Genomic DNA, 7,362 nt, shown 5'->3' with positions numbered 1-7,362 from the left:
AACCAAATCAGCTAAATTTAATTCAGCCACATTACACCTGTGCTTTTCCTACTGCGATGTCATTTTTTTTTTCTGGACTCTGGCTGTGTATAGAGCTTGTTTGACCGAAATCTCCCTCTACACCTAATCATTTCAAGAATAAGTGAAAACACCTGTGTGGAGGTGCAGAGTCTAAATCTAATATTGATTCCTGGCTCTGTCTCTCTGTCTTTTTTCATTTTTTAACACTTCCTGTATATTTCTGTCTTTTTGGCATTTATAGGAGAGTCCAGGGTGGTGATGCTGCTTGCAGAAATGGAAGTGGAGGCACCTTCAAACTTTCTGTCAGCTGCAGAAGGAGGAGAGATGAGATAGAGGGCTTGCATCAGAAAGGTGGACACAACCTTTTCAGAAGCTTGCCTTGGAGAAAAAAAGCCTCACAAAGAAGACGAAGGCAGACGGTGACGGCAAAGACAACAACGCTACCGTCTGACTGGCTCCAACAGGCAGGGAAGCATCGTTCGCTTACCTTATACTGTTCTTCTCCTTCATTTCCCTCCTTCACTCATCTACCCTTGCTGTCCTTCTTCTTCTCTCTGTGACCTATCTCTCCTCAGTCTTCAACTTCCTCCCTTTAAACATCTACCTTTCCTCTTGTTTCTTTACCTGTTCATTCTTTCCACCTTTCATCTCCTTCTATCACCTGTCCACCTTGATTTTGCTCCATAACTCATCTACTGTTCCTCTCTTTCCTTTCATGTTTTGTCTTTCATTTCTTTTACCCTCCATGGCCTTTAACTCCTATCCTTTATTCTACATTCCTCCTCTCCATTTTTTTCACTTGTTTTACCCATCCACCCTTCCCCTCTTTTATCTCCTATCTTTACCTTACGTCTTTACGTCTTCCTTTTCTTCATCCTCCCTCATTTTTCTCTCCACTGTTTCTTTCCTTCATCTCATATCCTTTCCTTCTCAACCCTTTCCATCTTTCATCATTCATCTTCACCTCATTCTTTATTTTCCATTCCTCCTGTCCTTCACCTTTCTCGTTTTACCCGTCCGACCTTCCTGTCCTTTATCTCCTACCTTTACACTATTCTTTTTCTTTATTCTTTAACCATCCACCCTTTCTCTCCTTCATCCTCCACCCCTTAACACCTCCACTCTTCCTCTTTCATTTTTCTTACTTTCCTCTCTTCCTTTCCACTACATCTTCCTCCCTCTCCCATCCACCTCTCTTCTGTCATTTTCTATCCTTTACATTTCCCCCTGTCTTCTTATTCATTTCCCTTCCTTTTCCTTCTTCTTCATATTCCTTTCTCTATTTCTCAACATCATCTCTTTAATTCTTTATGTTCCTGTCTTTCATCTTCCTTCTTCTCCCATCAACTCTTCCTGTCCTTCATCATTCTTCCTGTATCTTTCTGGTCTTTCTCTCATTTCTTTGTATCCTTCATCTCTTATCCTTAGATTCTCAACCCTTTCCATCTTTCTCTCCTTCATCCTCCACCTTTAACATCTCCTCTCTTCCTGTCCTTCATTCTTCTTACTTTCTGTCATACTCCTTCCATCCTCCACATTGTTTCCTTTTCCTCTTCAACCTTTCACTCTTTTCTCTTACCTATCCTACTCCTTCATCTTCCTTTCTTCCACCCAGCCTCTCCTTTCTTTTCCTTCCATTTTCCTTTTACCTCTCCAGCCTTTCTATTTTTCTTCTTTTACATCTCCACTTTAATCTTGTTTCCTATACCACTCTACCTTCTATCACCCAGCTCCTCCCTCTTCTCTTATTCCTCTCCATCCTTTCCTCTTCTGTCTTCTATCTTTTATTTATCTTCATCCTCTATCCTTTTGCTGCAAAATCTTTATCTTCTTTCATTTATCCATGTAAATGTCATCTCTTTCAACACCTCCCTCTCCCATCCACCTCTCTTCTCCATCATCTTCAATATTTTACATTTCCCTCTGTCCTCTTTTTCGTTTCCTTCCTTTTACTTCTTCATATTCCTTTCTCTGTTTCTCAAACACACCATTTCTATAATTCGTTCTTTATGTTCCTGTCTTTCATCTTCCTCCTTCTCCCCTCAACTCTTCCTGTCCTTCATCATTCTTCCTGTATCTCTCCGGCCTTTCTCTCGTTTCTTTACTCATTCACTCTCCATCTCGCTCCCTAACTCATCAACTCTTCCTCTGTTTTGTTTCCTCTTGTATGTCTCCACCCTCCATCTCCTTCAACTCATATTCTTTGTTCTCCATTCCTCCTGTCCTTCATCTTTCTCACTTTACCCATCCACCCCTCTCCTCCTTCATCTCCTACCTTTACACTATTCTTTTTCTTGATTCTTTTAACCATCCACCCTTTCTCTTCATCTTCCTTCATTTTCCTCCACTTTTTCTATCCTTCATCTCTCATTCTTCGATTTTCAACCCTTTCCATCTTTCAACTCCTCCTTCTTCTTATTTTCCCTTTCATACTCCTTCCATCCTCCACATTCCTTGCTTTTCCTCTTCACCCTTTCTTTTATTTTCTATCCTTTACATCTCCATGCTTCCTATCCTTATTCTTGTTTCCTATACCATTCCACCCTCTACCTATCCTGCTCCTTCATCTTCCTCTCTATTCTTTCTCTCCTTAATCCCTCTGTTTGTATCTTTAAACTTCCTTAGTTTTTCTCTCAGCCTTTCTATCCTTCATGGGTGGGAAGTAGGGTTCTCTCCTATCCTTCTTCACTTGATTTTCCTTTCTTTCTTCTTCCTTCCTCTGCTATCCATTGTTTTTTCTTTTCTCTCTCTAACCTTTCTATCCTTCATGGATAAGAGCAATTTCTATCTTCCTTTAACCATCCCTCCTTTCTGTCCCCAATTCTCCTTATTTCCTTTCCACCCTTCCTCTCATCTCTTTCTCCTGTCAACTTTTTCTTTCCTAAATCTTCCTCTTCCTCCCATCCAAGCTTCATCTTTCTTCTTTCCTCTCTATCCATTAAATCCTTCATGTTCTTCTCCTTCTTCTTCCTTCCTCTCCCATCATCCATCATCCCTCCATCTCCCCTCCACTTTTTCTCTCCGTCATGTTTGTTTTCCTCTTCCATGTTCCTTTCATCTTCCTCCTTCAATCCTACATTTACCTCTCCACACTTTCTATCCTTTTTCCTCTTTTACATCTCCACACTTCCTAACTTTAATCTTGTTTCCTATATCACTCTACCTTCTATCATCCAGCTCCTTCATCTTTTCTTCCTCTCCATCCTTTCTCTCCTTTACCTACTTTCAGCCATTTCTGTAATTTTCCTCCTTTTTCCTTTACGTCTCCACCTTTCCCTTCCTTCTCTCTCTCCCCTCAACTGTTCCTCTCCTACATCTTCCTCCATCCAACTTTTGTCTCTTTCATCTTCCTTCATTTTCCTTCATACCCTTCATTTCTATCATGGAGATGTAGGACCCTCTCCCATCTTTATCTTATTTTCTTTAAAATTCCACTCTTCCACTCCTTTATCTTTCTCTCTCAATCCACCTTTTTTCTTTTTCAACTTTGTCCTTTTCTCTCTTCACCTTTCCTGTACTCCTTTCTTTACTTTTCCTTTCTCAGTCTTTCACATCTACCTTTCCTCTTGTTTCTGTTCCCAGTCACTTTCCATCTTTCATTCATTAAACTTTATGTTGCTCCCTAACTGATCTACTCTTCCTCTTGAATCTTTTGTCTTCCTCCTTCTTCCAACCTGTCTCTTAACATCTCCACTCTTCCTGTCTTTCATTCTTATTTTCGCTTTCATACTCCTTCCATCCTCCATGTTCTTCCCTTTTCCTCTTCACCCTTTCTCTCATTTTCTATCCTTCACATCTCCATGCTTCCTATCCTTATTCTTGTTTCCTATAGCATTCCACCCTCTACCTCTCCATCTTCCTTTCTTCCTCTCTATTCTTTCTTTCCTTAATCCCCCTGTTTCATCCCTCCACTTTTCCTTTCATCTATATTCTATCATCTTCCACTGTTGTATCTTTAAACTTAGTTTTTCTTTGAACCTTTCTATACTTCATGGATGGGAGGAATTTTTATCTTCCTTTAACCATCCCTCCTTTCTGTCCCTAATTCTTCCTTCCTTTCCGCACTTCTCATCTCCCTTTCTCCTGTCAACCTTTTCTTCCCTCAATCTTCCTCCCTCCCATCCAAGCTTCATCTTTCTTCTTTCCTCTCTACCCTTTAAATCCTTCATGTTCCTGTCTGTCTTCTTCTTTCCTCTCTTATCCATCCATCCCTTCATCTCCCCTCCACTCTTCCTCTCCTTCATTTTTTCCCTTCCATGCTCCTCTCAGCCTCCTCCTACATTCCTTCATTTATCTCTCCACCCTTTCTATCCTTTTTCCTCTTTTACATCTCCACACTTCCTAACTTTAATCTTGTTTCCTATATCACTCTACCTTCTATCATCCAGCTCCTTCATCTTTTCTTCCTCTCTATCCTCTCTTTCCTTTACCTTCTTTCAACTGTATCTGTAATTTTTCCTCCCTTTCCTTTACCTCTCCACCTTTCACTTCTTTCTCCCTCTCACTCCCCCCAACTGTTCCTCTCCTGCATCTTTCTCACTCTTCCTCTCTTCCTTTAGCCATCATCCTTTTCTCTCTTTTCTTTACACACTCACTCTCTTTATCAACATCTCACTCCCTAACTTGTCTACTCTTCCTCGCTTTCATGTTTTCTTTCACCTCTCCACCCTCCATCTCCAACTCCTATCCTTTTATTCTACATTCCTCCTCTCCTTCATCTTTCTTGTTTTACCTGTCTATCCATCTTCTTTCTTTACCTTTATACTATTCTGTTTCTTGATCTACTTTCTTTAACATCCACCCTTCCTTTTCTTCATCCTCCTTCATGTTTCTTTCCTTATCTCCTATCCTTTCCTTCTCAAACCTTTCCATCTTTCATCATTCATCTTCATCTCCAGTCCACCCTTTCTCTCCTTCACCCTCTCTCCTTTACACCTCCACTCTTCCTGTCCTTTTCTTTCTTTCCCTTAAATGCTCTTTCCAACTTCCTTCCTCTACCTCTCCACCTGTCTATCCCTCATCTTTGTCCTTTACTGCTCCACCTGCTTTATCTTTCATTTATCTTTCTTATTTACCCTCCCTCTACTTTGTTTTCTGTCCATCTTCCTAATTTGTTCTTCCTCTCTCATCCTTTTGATCTTACTGTCTCTCCTCTCCTTCCTTTGCCTCTCCACCTTCCCTTTCCTTCCTTTTTCCTTTGTATTGCATCCTTCTTAGTCATCCTTCATCTTCCATCTTCTACCCTCTCACCATCACTTTCTTTCCTTTTCTTCCACCTTGCTTCCTTTACCTAATGACCTTTCCTCTTTCTCCTCCACTATCATTGACTTTTCTGTCCTTCATGGATGGGAGGTAGGGCTCTCTCCTGTCCTCCTTCACTTGATTTTCCTTTCTTCTTCCTTCTTCTGCTATCCATCCACCCATCCTCTCCTTTCTTTTCCTTCCCTTTTCTTTTACCTCTTCACCCTTTCTATTTTTCTCTTCCTTTCTCTACTATCCTTCCTGTCCATTTTCCTTCCTTCCCTTACATCTTTTTTTCCTTTACCTCTTTATCCTTTCAATTCTTCATGAATGGAAGGGATTTTTATCTCCTTTTCATTTAACCATCCACCCTTCCTTTTTTTTTATCATTATTTACATCTCCACCTTCCTGTACTTTTTCCCTTCATTTCTTCATCTCCCTGTCTCTCATCAACTTTTTCTCTCTTCCTTCTTCCTCCCTCTCCCATCCACCTCTCTTCTCCATCATCTTCTATCCTTTACATTTCCCTTTGTCCTCTTATTCCTTCTCCTCCTTCATATTCCTTTCTCTATTTCTCAACACCATTTTTATAATTCATTCTTTATGTTCCTGTCTTTCATCTTCCTCCTTCTCCCCTCAACTCTTCCTCTCCTTCATCATTCTTCCTGTATCTCTCGGCCTTTCTCTCATTTCTTTGTATCCTTCATCTCTTATCCTTTAGATTCTCAAGCCTTTCCATCTTTCTCTCCCTCATCCTCCACCCTTAACATCTCCTCTCTTCCTGTCTTTCATTCTTTTTATTTTCCCTTTCATACTCCTTCCATCCTCCACATTGTTTCCTTTTCCTCTTCAACCTTTCACTCTTTTCTCTTACCTATCCTACTCCTTCATCTTCCTTTCTTCCACCCAACCTCTCCTGTGTCTTTCCATTTTCCTTCATTTATCTCTCCACCCTTTCTATCCTTTTTCCTCTTTTACATCTCCACACTTCCTAACTTTAATCTTGTTTCCTATATCGCTCTACCTTCTATCACCCAGCTACTTCATCTTTTCTTCCTCTCCATCCTTTCTTTCCTTTACCTTCTTTCAACTGTATCTGTAATTTTCCTCCTTTTTCCTTTACCTCTCCACCTTTCAGGTCCTTCTCCCTCTTACTCCTCTCAACTGTTCCTCTCCCACATCTTTCTCACTCTTCTACTTTTCCTTTAGACATCATCCTTTTCTCTCATTTCTTTATTCAGTCACTCTCTCCATCTCATCTACTCTTCCTCTCTTTCATGTTTTCTTTCACGTCTCCACCTTCCATCCTCCACATTCTTTCCTTTTTCCTCTTCAGCATTTCTTTTATTTTCTTGTCCTTTACATCTCCATGCTTCCTATCTTATATCTTGTTTCCTATACCTTTCCATCCTCTACCTATCCTGCTCCTTCATCTTCCTCTCTATTCTTTCTCTCCTTAATCCCCCTGTTTCACCCATCTATTTTTCCTTTCCTTCATATTCTATCTTCTACTGTTTGTATCTTTAATCTTCCTTAATTTTCTCTCATCCTTTCAGTTCTTCATGGATGGAAGGGATTTTTTATAATCTTCTTTCATTTAACCATCCACCCTTCTTTTATCATTATATACATCTCCACCTTCCTGTACTTTTTTCCTTCATTTCTTCATCTCACTGTCTCAACTTTTCCTCTCCTACATCTTCCTCCCTCTCTCATCCACCTTTCTTCTGTCATCTTCTATCCTTTACATTTCCCCCTGTCCTTCTTCATATTCCTTTCTCTATTTCTCAGCATCTCTTTAATTCATTCTTTATGTTCCTTTCTTTCATCTTCCTTCTTCTCCCCTCAACTCTTCCTATCCTTCATCGTTCTTCCTGTATCTCTCTGGCCTTTCTCTCATTTCTTTACTCATTCACTCTCTCCATCTCGCTCCTTAATTCATCTACTCTTCCTCTCATTCATGTTTTCTCTTTCACCTCTCCACCCTCCATCTCCTTCAACTCATTCTTTATTTTCCATTCCTCCTGTCCTTCATCTCCTACCTTTACACTATTTTTTTTCTTGATTCTTGAACCATCCACCCTTTCTCTTCATCTTCC

Source organism: Thunnus albacares, chromosome 2 (genome assembly GCF_914725855.1).
Source record: "Thunnus albacares chromosome 2, fThuAlb1.1, whole genome shotgun sequence".
NCBI lineage: Eukaryota > Metazoa > Chordata > Actinopteri > Scombriformes > Scombridae > Thunnus > Thunnus albacares.
Note: the sequence above shows the minus strand (reverse complement) of the source record.